Genomic DNA, 17,611 nt, shown 5'->3' with positions numbered 1-17,611 from the left:
GCCAACTTCAAATGGTCATTTGATTACAAAAACGGGGGCGGGGGGGTACCTCCCACTTGCAGGTTTGCTTAAGACAGACTCCTGCTGATTCTGTCCCTGTGGCAGTGTTCAAAAGTCCACTTTTAACCTCACTCATTTCCCAAATGAGCCTCTGTTATAGATTATCTCACTTACTTATATACCCCTCCACTTCCATACCCTCTCCCTCCTCTCTCTCTCATGTCAATTGGCCTTTGGTTCCCAGAACTTAGCCTCACTGGAAATGAAAACCATTGGCATCTGCTTCAGGTACACACTATTTGAAACTGGAAATGACACAAAGGATCCCTTTATATACATTACTCCTGGGGGAATTCTGCGCCAAAAAATAAAAATTCTGCACACAATATTTTAGAATTTGACAAATAAAATATGCAGAAATGACAATATAATCACGAGTTTCAATTATTTTTGGTCATTTATTTCAAAATACCTGTCAGCACGTACGTCTAACAATACAGACAACAAAAAAGATTCAGGAAATGTTTTTTGACAAATAGATTCCTTACTAGGCATATTAATACAGAACGCTGAATAATAATTCATTTAAACTACAATACAGAACCGTATTTCCCACACCCCTCAGAAGCGGTGCAAAGGCTTGGGGGAGTCAGGGGTAATGGAGGAGCTGAGGGAGAGGGAAGTAAATTGCTGGGAAGGAGCCTAGGTGTGAACTTGGAGGACTGTGGGTATTGGTGGGAAAAGTATGGAACAGGGTTGTTGGGGTTTTTTGGGGGGGGGGGGGATTGTTAGGGAGCTTTCCCCATGCTGACCCCTAGCCTCTCCCATAAAGTCAGGCACATCTGTCCCTGTCCCCGTGTTCCTGCACTCCCCATGTGTCCTTGCATCCCCTGTCCAAGTGTCTCTGCCTCCACCCCCACTCTCCCCATCCCCACATGGCCCTGCATCCCCTCCCCCATCCCTGTGTCCCTGTACCCCCTCCCCCATCCCTGTGCTCCCACCCAGCCAGTCCCCTGTCCCTATGTGTCCCTGTACCCCTCCCCCATCCCCATGTGTCTCTGTGCCCCTACTCAGCCACCCCATCCTATGTAGCTCTGCACCCCCTCCCCCATGTGGCCCTGCTCCTCCCTCCCCCTTGGCCCTGTGCCTCCACTCCCATTCAGCCCCTGCCCCAGTCTGTCCTCCCTCACTAGCCCTTATGAGCCCGTCTGACCCCACCCCCAGCACTCCATGCTGTCTCCTGATCTGGCCTGACAGGTGCTGTAAAGAGGGCAGGCTCTTTCTCTTCCCTAACTGTCCGGGAGCTGCTGCTGCTTTGGTCTATCACCACAGTGCCCTCTGGTGGGCAAAAGGCAGAACTGCAGCAACATTTCAGCAGAAGCTTTTTTTCTGCACAAAAAAATAAAAATAAGTGTGGCTCATGAATTATGCACATGTGCAGTAGTGCAGAATTCCCCCAGGAGTCATATAAAAACACTAGAGTAAAACCCCAAAGCATCACTCTCTCTAATTTATTGTGTAGCATTTTCATTGTTGCTGTAGTACAACAGTAGTTTTTACCTCCTATTTTGGCAGGTTCCTCCCCCCACACACACACACACTTTTATATAAAGACCCTCGCTCAAAAATCAGTAGAATCTGAATCTGCAAAAGGAAGAATTCTAGTTCACCCTCCATACTGTATGTGTGTAGGATGGGTGTATAATTCAGGCCAGTTCACTGCTCAGAGTGCTCACAAGCGTGTCAATTAACATTAGCTGTAGGGATAAATTTTGTGGTGTGGACGCATGCTGACTGCAAAATGGGAAATAGGACCAGACCATTTCACACAGCCCACCAAACACTCCCATAGTAAGAAAAGTTGGTTCAAATCTCTATCAGGTTAAGTAGCAAACCACCACCTAGGCTGTATCTCCTATTACAGACTTCTACAGTCATCCAGTCCCCACCGAGGAAGAGCTTTTAAAAACATTTTAAAAGTAGATACAAATGCACAACACCTAAATTAGCAGAGCTTTGCACAAAACCCGAACCGAACACAGCAAATCATGATGTAACATAGTCACGTTAATACCACCCAGTAAACTTGTAAACTCAACCTCACACTGGAAAAGCAAACAGCAGACACACGTTTGCCTCTGACACTTTTGCAAAGCATAGCAACAGGAAACGTCAGTCTGATGAGCTTTGGAGGGAACCCTAATGCATTCTTCACTGCTGTGCTGTCATTAGCATAGTGAATATTGATGTCTCTGACCACTTTTCATCTAGCTAAAAGGGAATTTGCCTCACAGATACACATGCCAAGCACTATATTAGCTAGTAATTGATACAAATCCATTTGCTTTAACTATATGAAATGCAGGGGTTATTACTAGCTTACTGCTGTATTGTGTCAGAGGAGCTGGGCTGCTTGCAAATAATGGTGAAGGATAGAAGTGTATTTCCAAAGAGGAAAAGGATTACAATTTAACCTTGTTAAACCACTGACCCATGTGAATGCCAAGCAGGATAATGTGTGCACATGGTACAGTGCAGTATGCTGACTATCGGATGAGCGTGTCCGTATCAACAAACAGCTTTAATGATTATAGAAGAGTTTGAAATTATGGACAAAATGGCAGTGACACCCCATATGGGAAAGAGAAAACTGTGAAGACTTTTTAAAATACAATGGGTAAAGGACTAAACAGTGGTTTCATGATCACAGCATAAAGTAGCAAAGTGTGTCAGTAGTTCAGGGTACAGATTTTAAAAACTGGAACTACAAATATAATGAAAACTACAAGCTATGTGCCTAACATTGCCTCAATCATTTTTGCTTTTGTGTTGTAATCCTTTCCCCCACCCTTCATCTGCTTTTGTTTAAAATTGTAAACCCTTCAGGCCCAGGAACTGTTCTCTTACAATTCTGTGCTCTATTTATATGATAAAACAATATAGTCATTCTAAACTATTATAGTTACAACGGCACCCATATCACCTTATGCTGGGATCCCATTGAGCGCTCACATACTCAGTATGGGCTAGCTCAGTTCTTGGATGGGAGACCTCCAAAGAATAGCTAGGTACTTGTAGAAAGTGATGGATTCACTATTCAGTAAAAAGAACAGGAGTACTTGTGGCACCTTAGAGACTAACAAAATTTATTTGAGCATAAGCTTTCGTGGGCTACAGCCCACTTCATCAGATGCATAGAATGGAACATATAGTAAGAAATATATATACATACAGAGAACATGAAAAAGTGGAAGTAGCCATACCAACTGTAAGGCTAATTAATTAAGATGAGCTATTATCAGCAGTAGGAAAAAAAAAACTTTTGTAGTGATAATGTTCTCTCTCTCTCTCTCTCTATATATATATATATATCTTCTTACTATATGTTCCATTCTATGCATCTGATGAAGTGGGCTGTAGCCCACGAAAGCTTATGCTCAAATAAATTTGTTAGTCTCTAAGGTGCCACAAGTACTCCTGTTCTTTTTGCGGATTCAGACTAACACGGCTGCTACTCTGAAAACGGTTCAGTAGGTGGCACTTGTCCATATAAGCATGAATTCTGAATGAATCCTGCAGTGGAACGTAAGGGGCAACGTGATGGTGAAGGTGCCATCTTTCACATGGGTTGGAAGCAGAGATCCTGACTATTTTTTTAATTAAAGATGCCAAGGAATCACAAGAGTTTTGGGGCGTTGTTAACTTCAGCATCCTGGCCAAATTACAATATCGATAACATTCTTGGTACCTAAATTCTCTCTACTATTTCAACTGAGTACATTATTCTTCACTTCTTGGTTTAAACTACAATTGTGTAGTGTTGCAGTGTGCTGCTAAATACTTGATGCATGCCAATCAAGAAGTGGTTGCATTTGATTGGTGGTTAAAGTGATCTCTTTGGGTGAAATCCTGGCCCTGCTGAAGTCAGAACTCCCACTGAGTGTTTGTATGTCAGATGATTAAGCACATAAAGCCCTTTGGGATCCCAAGGGATGAATGGCAGGACACATACAAGACACTAATTAAGTGAAATTTATCCTTAGTCTAATAGGATGCCAGCAACTGTGCTCAAAATACTTTGCTAATGACACTTACTGTTTTCCAATGTACTCAAACTAATCCTCTGTATAACCTACCCCCAAAATAAAGTTGTTTATAAAAATGGCAGTTCAGACTCTGGTAAAAATCTCTTTTTGGTTACATATAATTTCCCTTTGCAATGTTTTCTGGAAAAGCTATTTGTAGCCATGGTACACTCTGCTTTCTAATAGAGAGGGTCTTGTAGTTCACAGCAAGGACCTTATGCTATAGTTGCTTCTTTAACTACTTGGAACGGGACTGAGGGAGGGGGACTCTTGGCAAATAGGACACATTGCTGCTTACCCCAGTGAGGAATTCTCCACTAACCCTCAATTGGCCTTGAGTATGTTTCAACCTCACCTTGGAACCCTTCCCAGCTCTGCTATTCTATGGACCGACTGTTTGCTCCACTGTTAAACGCCACATTTACATGTTCTAACTTACGTGTTGACAGAAATAACAGCGGATAAATATTGTATGGCCAGTCAAAAAAAAATCAGGTTTCTGACCATCCAAAGCACTCAGGTGTACTGGATTTTTGCAGAACATTCCACATTTCAGCTAAATCAGCATGTCCACTAAACCTGAAGAGGAGCTACGTACACACAAAGAGGTCAAGTGGGGAAAAGGCCCATTGGTTTGCCCTGAAAATCATTTATTTAGAGAATACGCAAACTGCTGGCCAGTCAAAGACATTGCAAGGGAAAAATCAAAGAGGAGGCCATTTGCATGCATCTTCCTGCTGGGGAGGGAAGGGAACTGTTCCTCCTGGAAGTGTTTTTCCATTTCTTTAATCATGGATAACCCCCCGGGTTCCCCCCCAGGTTTTAGCTATTCAGGGCCAGACCCAATCAGGGTCCAAGACAACTCAATGAAACACAGTGATTATTCTAATCAAGTTTGTTGCTTAGGACTAGAAAGGTGTGCCTTTACCATTGTCTCATGACAGAGGCAAAAAGCACCAACAACCTTCCTCCTTCTTTCATACGTAGGCATCAGAGCTTGATGTCTAAGTTTGGTGCCCAGTTGTGGCAACTCTGGTAGGGTCGGAGAGCAGCCTCTAGAGCCTGGTTCAAGATCTACAATCAAGTAGACAAGGAGGTAGATGCAGAGCTGGAATCCTGAGTCTCCTTGGGGTGATTCCACTCTGTGAGGACATCATTTCTGGCTCCCTGACAGCACGGATAACCTGTGCATGGTAAAGGGTTAGTGGTGCTCTTGTCCAAGAGTTTGTGAACTGTTGTAGCAAAAAGACATTGTCAGATCAGCAATGGTGTCAACAGGAGTGAGATCCCTCCCCTGACTACGAGCAGACCTTTTCGTTGGCACTGTATGTTGCTTCCTGACTGAGAATGGGGTACCAGTCAACCAGAAATGTAACAGGTTGGTTTCATCTGGTCACAGCTCTCCAGGCAGACGTAACAGTAACGGCATCTCAAAAGGTCTGGTAGAACTACGTGCACTAGCATATACAGCCTGGAGACTGGTGTATAGTTCAAGCAGCCCCAAATAATAAGAGTGGCAAAATTCAGCTCCACGTCAATAAGCTGAGTGTGGTGTTTCAGCTAGAGCAAACAGCAGAGCCAAAATAGATGTATGAAGGACTGAAGGGTCTCCTCCCCAGGAGGTTCCCGGTAGTTTTCTTTTCAAGGTGATATGGAAAAATTCTTCATTTTCAGGTGTTCCTGGTGAGGGCAATATGTCAGGCTACAGTCAAGTTTTACTCCCAAATATGTGATAGCTGGTGGGAATGGCAATAGCCATCCTTGGACATGGATTGAGATGAGCTGATTGGCAAGATGATTGTTTAGGTGGAAAGTAGTTGCCCCTCTCTTGGTTTCACTGAAAATTACTTTCCACTGCTGAAAGTAAGTGGACAAAGTATCCGTGTCTTGTCTGAGATTCTCTCCAATCCTGTGGAAGTTGTTTCCAGTGTCACCAATACAGATGTCATCAGCATACAGTTTTCGGCCTGTTTTTCAGGAAGGTTGTACGTGTATATATTGAACAAACAGAGGCAAAATTGACCCTTGTGGAGGGCCACTGTGGAGCTGTTTAAGGCAACTGATTTTCTTCTTCACTTGCAGGATGAAGCTTTGGTTATGAATAATTTCTTGGATGAACTGCACCATCAGCCTACAAGGAATAATATGCAGCGTTCTGGCAGTCAAGACGACGCACCACACAGCACTGGAGGCTGCTGTCGGATCAACCAGGACTGCACCAATTCTATTTCCTTTTTCAAGTGTATTTTCTATGTCTCGAGTCATACAAGGTCTTGGGTGCATCGTCCTCTCCTGAATCGAGTCTGAATGTGAGATTTGACTACCTCATTAATCTGCATCAATATTAGTCTCTCCATCAGTTTATAGGTAACAAAAGGCAGAGAAACTGGTTGGTAGCTCTTTGGTCTGTCAACGGTTTCCCTGGCTTGGGAACAGCTGTAACAGCTATAACCTTTGCTCTGCAAGAGACTTTTGGAATGTTATAATCCCAGGGGGCAACAAAAATCAAAGCAGCCATCTCTTGGTGATTGGGTCAAAAGTGAGAGATGACCTAGTTGTGGATGTTATCTAGACCAGGAGCCTTGTTAGGCTGCAGTTGATGCATAGCCAGGTCAAGCTCTTGAACAAGAAAAGGAAACATCAGGTTTGCGTCCACACTCATAGCCTTCCATCTCTCAACAACCAACATTTTAACTATGTCTCAAAGTTTTGTCTTGAACAGGGATTTTGCCATTGGCCACCAGCTGTGATGCAATGGAGTTTGCTGTGACTGGGTATTCTCTCTTGCCCAGACTAAAATCTCTGCCCAGTCACTTAATAGTTTGTCAGGCTTTGAAGTGAATGCATTCCGGGCACAACGTGGTAACAGTATCTTTCCATCGCTCTTGCCTGGTTTGATCATGAAGGTGAAAATGGTCTCTACTTTTATCAAAAGCCTCCTTTTTGTTCTTGCTGGATCTAAATTCCTGGTATAATCTGGTTGCATCAGATGACCATCCAGTAATAAATTGTTGATGAAATCGCTGTATAGATTTCTTTACAGCAGCCAGAACTTTATTGCAGACACTGATGTTTTCTGGAATATCTGATTCTGAGTCTTTACCCCCAAGAGACTCCAACTTGGATCAGAACAGATCCCAGATTGCTTTCTGGAAATTCCACTGAGGTTTTTGGAGACTGCTTGTAGATGGATTTGCATGTCTCTTGTGATCAGGCATGGCTGATGCTGGAATCGAGGAAACTTATCAAGCACTTTATGCTCTCTGACCACAAGGTGTTGTCTCGATGTAGAAAAGGAAAAGTTAAGAAAAGAACTCAAGGTCTTTATGTCACCGTAGAAAGTGCGTGGCTGCATAGGATCACATAGAAACTGCAGGCCAACCATCAATGGCCACTCCTCTAGCTTTACTTTATCCACATCACTAACAGGGCATACTGAGTGGGAATTATGTGAATTAAAATTGCCACCTTAGACTGAAGGTCCTGAGAAGGCGGGTAAGACAACAGTAGGCCAGTTGGAAGTTTGTAGATGTTAATAACAAAAAATCCGGTCCTTCACTTTTATAGCCTACCATTCAATGACACCATTTGGATCTGATGCTGGAATACCTTTCCTAACATAGGATGCCATTTTGTATGGCCTGTGATGGAAGTGAGAGACAACAGCAAAGCCAAGAATTGATAGTTGAGTCTGAGTAGTAGAGTGTGTTTCCTGAAGCAAGATGACATGCACTTTGTATTCTGCAGACAGCTGGAGGAGGACATCCCTCTTAGCCACTGAGATTCCCTCAATATTGAGGTGCAGCACCTTGAGAGCTGATCCCAGCACCAAGATTTGTGATGATAGCCTTGCAAAGCTTCCCCATATGACCCCAGACCTAGACGCTGCCTGAGAAGGGAGTTTTGCCAAGAGGATTTGATAAATCAGTGCACCTCCTTACTGCACTAGCAATCCCAGTACAGGGCTTTTTGAGGAAGGTACAGTTCCCAGCACAATGGGATCCTGGTCCATGACTAGGACTCCTAGGTGCAATTCTAATACAAATAATAAATTTAAGAGAGGAGAGAATTATTTGTTGCTTTCATTTATTAGCTGGCTGAATTAGTTTGTTATCTGTACAGGGAGATACAGAAGGGAGAACTGCCACCTGACCACCTTCAGATGAATTCCCTTCCAGTGTGCAGTGGGCCAGGCAAGTGCAAGAAGGTGGCACTTGAAACTCCCTCCTCTGGCTGGGATCAACCCAGCCCTCCTCTGCCATGGGAGAATTCACAGATCCTGTTGAACACCTAAAACTTCTTGTTTTTTAATTGGGACAACTGTTCTCTTCTGAGCCCTGATGAGGAATGTTCAACGTTGAGTTTCCTAGCTACCTTGGAACCACTCCAGTTGTGCATGTTTCTGAGAAGAACAGCAGGTCTAGTTCTGCTTATGAAAAGTACAAGTCTAAATATGTTATTCAAACGGTACCTTTTGCTTTACTATAATTTTCTTGCTATTGCTAATAAATCTTATTTTTAAACACGATTATTTTATCTGAAGTCCATTGGCTGGTCAGGTAATTTCATGCAGGCTGCCTCAAAAGACAGCAAAATCCCTCAACTCTAAGAAGAGGTAAAGAAGGCTACAGGGTGTGTGAAGCCCTGAGTCCCATTGAGGAAGTCAGTTTAAGGGGCATGGACAAAGTTGTCTTCTCTTATTAAGCTCCATAATAAATGGCTATGGGTGTGGGAAGACAAAGAGAAAAACTGCAAGTTGGCAAGGGTGTGTTGGCTATAATGTGCTGCATAGCTCTGAATAGCTGATCTGTTGGGTGATTATATGTTTATGTTAGTGTGGCAGACTGAATGACTCAGTGGATTGGCTGTGTGACACAAGGAAATCGCAGGGTTCTAAATGGGGATGTATTCTCCCAATGACTGATGCTACAACAACAGGCCTAAAATCATAGTTAGCACAGAAGGGCCAAGCTCTGACTTTAATCTGTGCACAAGCCTCCCATTGACATCAGCATGAACTCCATTGTGGATTGAAGAATATGGAATTCTGCAGACATGCTCTACACCACAAACCATCATTGCAGGAATTCAGCACTCTCCAGAGAATAAGCCCTAAAGCCCCGTTCTAGGAACAAACAGCTCATCAGCTGGTGTAAAATGACATTGCACCATTGAAGACAAAGGTGCAACATCGATTTACACCAGAAGAGACCCTGGCCATAGATATTAGAGCAGCCCTCTCCATCAGCATGGTCTCATCCCCATGCCTGCGAGTCACATCACACCTTCTCCTTCCATTACTGTTAACATTTGGTTATTATCTGTATTACATCATTGCTTAAGTGCCAACTAAAATCAGGGCCTCATTGTGCAGACAGTGCACAAACTTAGTGAGAGAGAGTCCCTGCCCAGAAGTATTTACAATTTAAATAAAGACAGACACAGAAAGTGTTCTCTATTTTACAGACGGGAAATAGTGGCACAGAGAGATTAAGTGATTTGCCCGTAGTTACACAAGAAGTCTGTGGCAGATCCAAGAACTGAACTCTGATCTGATCCCCAGTCTGATGCATTAACCACAAAGTCATCCTACTCGTTATTAAAAACTAAATGACAAAGTCTCTCAGATTCTGACTGTCTGATTCCCCATTTCATCCTTTGGAGTGATTATGAGTTTTTGACATTTATTTCTGTGTAAATGCCTAGATCTGGTAACATGGGGCCCCTAGGGCTGGTGGGATAGACTGGTTAATACAAAGGTTGCCCTTATAATTAACTTATTCTGCTGTGCAATATAAGCTGTGCTGCTAGTATTTCTGGGACTGTTCTAGGTCAATTATGGCATCATGCAAAAACAAAATAAATGCACTTATGGAAGAGCACCGGGAGGGGGGGGGGGAAGAAAAGAGGGTGTCATAACCCCAGCACCTTCTTACAAGACAGCGATGCATGCTTTAGAATGCTGATTTGTAAGCAGGTAGGAAGTGAGAGTCTGTGAAAGCAAGTAGAACCATCATACTGTACTGGGGCCACTCTGGTTCTGTCAAAAGAGCAAATTTGACATCAGTGGAAGACCCATGCTGTATGAAAGTTTCCCAGAGGCTTTCCCCTTTGAGACAATTTGATCTCAGTTGTTTATTTATAGCTGGAGCGTTCTAACACTACAAAGAAATTTTTAAGAGAAAAGAAAAACTTGTATCAAGATAAACCTAAAACACTTAACCACAAGACAATTCACAGGTCACCCTGAAACTCTGACTTTCACACTTCCTGTTCAAAGACAGGATTTCAGACAATGACTATACTGTAATCTGCAACATACATTCCAATACTGGAATGAATATCCCTCACCCACTGGGATTTTCCATTCTGAGCCAAATGCACCTTATTTGAATGGGGACTGTGTTAGCTTATTGGCATACTAGTGCCAATGGAGGCAAGGATGGTACATGCTTTGTTATAAACCCCCATCTATCCCCCCCCCCCAAAAGAAAGTTCATGTTATTTTGGCCTGGTGCAGCTCCAATGGTAGAAACAAACATTTTTAACATCTAACCTCATTTGTAGGCAGAGTGTCTTTTTGTTGGAGGGGAATGGGAGTGCTTGACCACCTTACCTTGTTCTAGGATACTTCTTGGTTTGTGCTGCACTAATTAGTCTGGGGGGACTGACTTAAAGGAATACTGAAAGGTAAAATACACTAGCCCTCCAGTGCAGACAATGTCATCCAAAAATTGGATCACAAGTGACACCACCACCAACCACCATCACTGCAAAGCAGCAGCAGAGCTCAGCAACGTACTCTGCTCCTTTCACCTCCTAGGAGAAAGAACTCAGACTCTCGTGCGCTCCCTATCAGAACTACCTTATGCAGTAAATCCCAATCTCAGCTAGGCATCTAGCCTCCACATGTGCCACCACCAATCTTAATGCACAGAGCTTCAACACACTTTTATGGTAGGAAACAACTCGGTTAACCGATGGCTTGGCCAGCCGTTGCCCTCTCATCCTCTTCCCCCACCACTCCAATACAATGATTTGCACTCCGTGTGTGGATGTGCATGTGGACATGCATACATAGTCTCCTGCTTCCCCCACTTCCCATACGCCTGGCTCCAGGGATGAAATCCTGACTCCATTAAAGTCAATGGGAGTTTAGCCACTGACTTAATGGCACCAGAATTTCATCCCAGCACTCTTACAGCAGCAGCATCTGCATGGTGGTCCCTGTACAAACTCGGTGGACAAAAGGACTTCATGCACTACCAGACTGGGAGTCTGGAGAAATGAGATCCCCGTCTCTTGGAGGACCCTGGGACACAGCTGGCATATGGGAGGACAGTGGGCATTTTATCAGTAGATTGGGGAGAAACCACTCAAAGTCATCAAGCCATAGGAATAGCTCTACAAGCAGGTACCTGAGGTCAATCCCATTGGCACCCTTACCTAACACACTATCAGGGCAATATTGTCTCAAGCGCTTCCTGATGGCCAATAAACTCCTGTGATAAAAGGGACCAGGAATGGTTATGTCTTAACATAATGGACCTGCTCCCATTCAAGTTAGCAGCAAAGCTCCCACAGGATGCAAGCCCAATCTCAAAGAAATTGTGCTGCACAATTGGTTTGTTTTTTTTCCCAAATCCCCAACCAGACACCAGACCTCACCCAAAAAGCAAGACATTCACTCCCCAAGAACAAGGGAGACTGCGAAAACATTAGCATTAGTATGCACACAGCACGATGCATAATTGTACGGTGCTTAAATACTGCAGCTGTATATATCGGTGCCTTAAAACAAAACCATCTTCAGTCCTACAAGTTTGTTCAGTAACCGACCGGGCCCAAACACTATGGCTTAGAGCTGCGTTCAATGGTTTTAAATGCATCTCTAAAGGAAGAACTGAGGCTCTCCTCCAAACTGGGCCCTAAAAGAAACTACTTAAACATTTCTCCCCCCATGGAGAGACTGACCATACTCAGTAGCACATACACCTCAGAACATTTTCCTTCCCCTCACAGGCTTCCCATTGAAAGGCATGAGACAGAGGTTTCATTCATGGGAAGTATGGGGTCACAGGAGGTGTTCTGCAGAGATATGCAACAACATCAATAAGGAGAAAAACTGACCCAGTAACATTCAGGGTGTTGATTACACAACCACACACAGGGGAGTTCTAAGGTAAGGCCATTGCCCTGTCCTTAATTCCCCCTGCTTGGTACAGTGCCCAAGCAAGGTGGGCTACACACCAGCTGTGACACGGAGAGGGGCATTATTCAGGAGTAACAGGGTGGCCGTATTAGCAGGGAACTTTCTTGCCTTTCTCAGTTTGAAAAGTCACAGTGGTGTATGTGTACAGACACACACACACACCCCTCCTCAGCTTTATCACAAAAAACTGGCACCTCCTCTGGTCCAGTCACAGTAAAAAGCCCCTGATCCTGCTCTCCTGACACTCCGTGGAGGCCCCACGGACCCCTCCGAGGGACAGCCAGTCAGTGGGCATCAGATGGCTAGTGCTGCTGCTGACGTGGGCTCTGTTCCCACCAGCTCCACACGTTACCACGGTTATGAACCCAAAGGGGAATTAGATGAGGTAAAAGACACCCACCCACCCATTAATGTACCTACAGAGTTTTGCATGTGAGAGATAGCCTCCCCCTACAGCTCGCCGGAGAGGGAACTGTGACCGGTTCGGCCGGGAGGTTTAGCTGGACTAGCTGAACGTATGACAGCCTCCCACAGGCTATGTGCCTACCTGGCCTCACACCAGCCCCCTTCAAGCCTACCTGGGGGTGTCTGCGTGAGGGAAGGTCTGCTCCTTCCTCCAGCCTCTTCAGAGCCACTAGCCCCCCTCAAGGCCTGGCCAGCCTTGGGAGTACAGGGCCCGCAGGTGTCCTGGTGCAGCTGCCTGGCTCTCAGAGCCTGCACATATCAACCCTCCCACTGAGAAAGTGTCTCAAAATGGTGGCCTGTGCTAACCCCTGAGCATGGGGGAAGGCTCAGCCAATCAGGGAAAACAACCCAGACAGCCTGAGTTCAGGAGCTGGGGGCTGCATGCAGGGGCATTCCCTCACCACAGACCCTTGTCTGGGGCCCAGATTGGCTGCCACTGAAGTCAATGGTAACACAGTGTTAAATAGGAGCAGGGGGAAGGCACTTTAGGTCTAATGATGTGGGGAAAACACAAAGGGCTTGAATTCAGCTGGTGGCTGGCAAGTGAAGAAGGCAGTGCTTTTCTGTGTTGTAATCAGCATTGTAAAGTGCTGTTTTAATGCCTGGGGAAATCTGTGATGTCAGTATAAGAGGGGTAACGTGTGTACTCTGTTCAAATTGTAGGCTGTCACCTTAAACGTCAAGGTTGGTTTGTTTTCCTGGCCCTGCTTGCAGGCTAGGAAGCTCTATAGGGAAGTGTTTGTTGGGCCTAGCAAACAGTGAGCCTGTGCGAAGCTGGAGTGTACTATGCCCCTCAGATTTAGGGAGCAGCCTGTATTGTGTCTCTGTTTTTGGATTCTTGTGAGTTAGCATCTGAATGTTAGGACATAATGTGATGTTGCATTATAACCTTCCAACAGGAGTATTTAGGTTTTTAATCTATCCTTTATGTATGTCATTAACATAAGGCTTCAGCATTTTGCAATCACCATTGCTTGGAGATGGTTGTTTTAGGGAGATTTCCTGTTAGGATTCCTCACTCTCCTGCCCTTCTAGCTGCTTGTCTGCTCTATCCAAATTCTCATTTCACTGCTTCTCGCCTGCAGTTTCTAGCTTGGAGTTCCAATAGAGTCCCTGGGGCACTAATAATACCAGGCACTTCTGTTGCCTCTTTCATCCAAGGATATCAAAGAACTTTCTAATCATTCATTCACTAAGCCTCACACCATGCTTGTGAGGTAGGAGGGGGATTATATACATGGCTCACACCAGCCACAGTGGAATGACCGCAGCTTTAACAGCTCATAAACACCCTACAAGAGGGAAGGCAGGGGGATCTTGATGCAGCGTTTCCTAGTGCACTTGAGAAGGCTGTTGAAGTCCCCCCACCCACATGGGCCCCAAAGCCTTTTGTGAGACTCCTTTGCTGGGCCCTAAGACTGTGGATGATTCCCTGTAGGCTTCAGTAATGTGTAGTGAATGCTTGCTTTAATTAGACATGGCACGTACACTAGGCAAAAATGTAGCTGAGTCATTAATCTAAGTAGGATGTTGTTGCAATACTGTATGCAATCTTGCTTAAGTGAAGGCCTGTTCCACAAAAGTCTGAGGGGGAGGGCAGTCTCCTATTACTTGGAGTAATTGCAAAGCAAGGCCCTGATCCTCCAGCTGAGTTCACCTGGGTGCAGAGGTCTGCCCAAGGAGAGTCAGTTGTAGAATCTGGGCCTAAATCATTGCAGCCAGGAGGGTAATCATCTAAAATCATTATTATTACTCTTACCCATAGAGACAAGGAATTGCTGAACCCTGTCATTTGTGCCCGAAGCTGGTGAAAAACAGGAAGATCATTTCATGCCACTAGGTCAAACATCAAGCCCTGTTGTTAAATCCTTGTTTTCACCTGATTTTTCTTGCCACAGGTGTGAGGGATAAACCAATGATTTGCTGCTACCAAACCTCTCTCTGCTGCATCTCACAGTAAAACTCCGTAAGGTTGCAGTGTTGTATGTGCACTAAGGAAACAATTAAAGCAGAGCAACTGCAAGTCAGGGCATGAGTTTGATTCCTGAGTCTGTCAGAGGTACATGGCCTTGAGCAAATGATTTAAGCTCTAAGGCCCTGATCCTGCAATGAGCTCTGTGTAGGTGAATCACTATGTTCACACAGAGCACCTTACTCTGAACAATGGGGATAATGCCTACCTATCTCTCAGGGGCTGAGAGTCTTAATTCACTAACATGTAAAGTGCTTGCAGCTCTCTGGAAAGAAGGCGCTGTAAATCATTATTACAAGGCCCCAAACACACACTGACCACTCTCTGTCAGGGAATGTTTCTTGTCATTCTTCACATTTGATGGAGGCTCTTTTTATGATGCTTATCTGTTCATTATACATAAGTCCATAGCAGTCTTGTTGCAAAGGTAACTTGCAGTCTTTTAGGGCCAGATTTTTCAAATTAGGTGCATGCATATATGGTGTGTCTAATTTAGCACCAAATACCTCATGTACACACAAGCCAGCCAGGTGCCTTGTACAAGTCTGTCCCATTATGTACTTTTCTGAGGGGAGAGGTAAGCCTAGAACATCTCCAAAAATACATTAAAAAAACAAAACTAAAATGGATTAGAAAGTGAATTTTCAGCACCCTCTAGTGGCTCACTGGTGTCAGTCTCAGCTGCTCTAATGAGTATTATTGTTCCTCTTAGGGCTGGTCCACACTTACCCCCCAAATCGAAGTAAGGTACGCAAATTCAGCTACGTGAATAACGTAGCTGAATTCGACATACCTTACTTCGACCTTACCGCGGTTCAGACGCGGTCCACACGCGGCAGGCAGGCTCCCCGTCGACTTCGCGGTACTCCTCTCGCTGAGCTGGAGTACCGCAGTCGACGGGGATCACTTCCTGGTTCGATTTATCGCGTCCAGACCAGACGCGATAAATCGAACTCGGAACTTCGATCCGCAGCCGTCGAACTACCGGGTAAGTGTAGACTAGCCCTTAGTTACAAAACATGGAAACGATGACAGTAACACTTATATGTGAAGACTGAAAGGAAGAGAGAATGATCTTAGAGCAGATTATTACAACCTGGAAAAAAAAAAGTTAAAACTGAAAAGTGAGGAAGTTGCTACACCCCCATGTACCTTCACATCCAAAATACTCACCTCACACTACCTGTTCATAATGATTCTGGCTCACTACAACATATCTGAATAGAAACTATGCTAATTGTCTCCTAGTGCCTCCATGAAAGAGTGACTAGTTAAATACTGAGCCTCCTGTATATAAAAATGTAAGCTATAATTCTCCCTGGTGGTTTCTACTGCTGATAGCATACAAGCTTGGGCATGTCTGAGCTGGGATCAAACCTGCTGCCTGTTGTGGCAGGGCTGACTATAGTCATTATAAAGCAATCTGCAAAGCTTGGTCTGCTTATTTGGACGCCACAGCAGCTCTAGCTCAGACATTACATTAGTGCAGTGCTGGTGTCAGATCTGGGAATAAATGGGAGTTTGAGCATTGCTGTTGGGTAAAGTGTGCTTTTCTAGCAAAGTGGCTTATTTCTTGGTGTGCCTCATGGCATAGTACAGAGAGAGAAAGAAATGTTTTTTCTTAACGATATGTACAATGTCAGGGATGATAGTCTTTTCGGAGCAGTGGTTATTCAAGCAATTACAGGTAGTCCAGTATCATAATTCCACCTGGAAGGGTCCACAGCACAGGGAGATCAATACAGCTGTTGGACACAAACATGTTGCATCTGAAAGCACTCATTTCCCACCAAATCATTTAGATGCTCAGACATCAGAACAATTATACTAGGTACACAGTAAGCATGTAATGTCTTGATGTGTGTTGCATGTCAGAAAGGCAAATTGTGCCTCAAATTTATGCATCAGATCACACCATCTACTTTGTAGGCATCTGCTGCCATACCAACAGAAGAGTCTCATGCAGATCTGCCAAGTCCATAATTGTGTGCATATCAGTGCTTGTCTAAATATACTGGGGCCATCTGCAAACAGTAGTGGTGTTGGCCCTCAGCATTGCAGGCTGAAATAGGATCAGAAAAGCCTGCTGCACATGTCCACTTGATGTGGTCCTTTACCACAGAGGCTATAGTTGCAGTGCTCCACCTTTTCTCAAATTGCAGCAACATCACTGTGCAGGGGGCAGTTTGAAACTTTAAATTTCTTTCCTTATGTGTGGATGGTGCTTGGGTTAACTTCTGCAGCTTCGGTCTGTAGTACAGTTATGCATATTTTAGCTTTTCCCATTATAAGGGCTACATCTAGCCCCTGGTTTTAATTTACAGCTTGATTCTAGTGTATCCACCCCACTATTAAAACCCAAAAAAGATTTTTTCAAATTTTAGTTGATGGGCAGAAAAAGTCCCTCTAGGTCACTATGTTTATACAGGGCCTAGCACAGTGGCTCTCTGGCCTCCCCAATACAAATAATAACCAAGTCCACTTCCAGTAGGAGTAGAGATTTCTTCTTCTTCACTACTCCCTCAGCAGTTAACTAATTTGACTCTAGCAAGAATAACTCAGCTACCTCCTTGTATAAAACTTATTTCTCATTGCTTAATCTGCCCTCACTCTTCTCTTTCTCCCAGAAGGTTATTTCCCCCATCTAGCTGTTATTTTTAAATCATTCATTTTTGCCATACTGCTACAAGTCACTGTAGTCAATCTTCTCCTGTACTTATTATTTTACACTTTTAAAAACCAGTGAATTCTAATAATTTCTATTGCTACCCTTGGCTCCTCGACTCCCTTTAGAGCTTTGTAGATCTCTAGTAAATATCTTTCCCAAACCAATTTAAAAAAATCAGTTACCTACTTCCTACCATCTCTTGCAAACTA

This window comes from Terrapene carolina, unplaced genomic scaffold (genome assembly GCF_002925995.2).
Source record: "Terrapene carolina triunguis isolate 2854851 unplaced genomic scaffold, T_m_triunguis-2.0 Scaffold130, whole genome shotgun sequence".
In the NCBI taxonomy this organism is placed as follows: domain Eukaryota; kingdom Metazoa; phylum Chordata; order Testudines; family Emydidae; genus Terrapene; species Terrapene triunguis.
Note: the sequence above shows the minus strand (reverse complement) of the source record.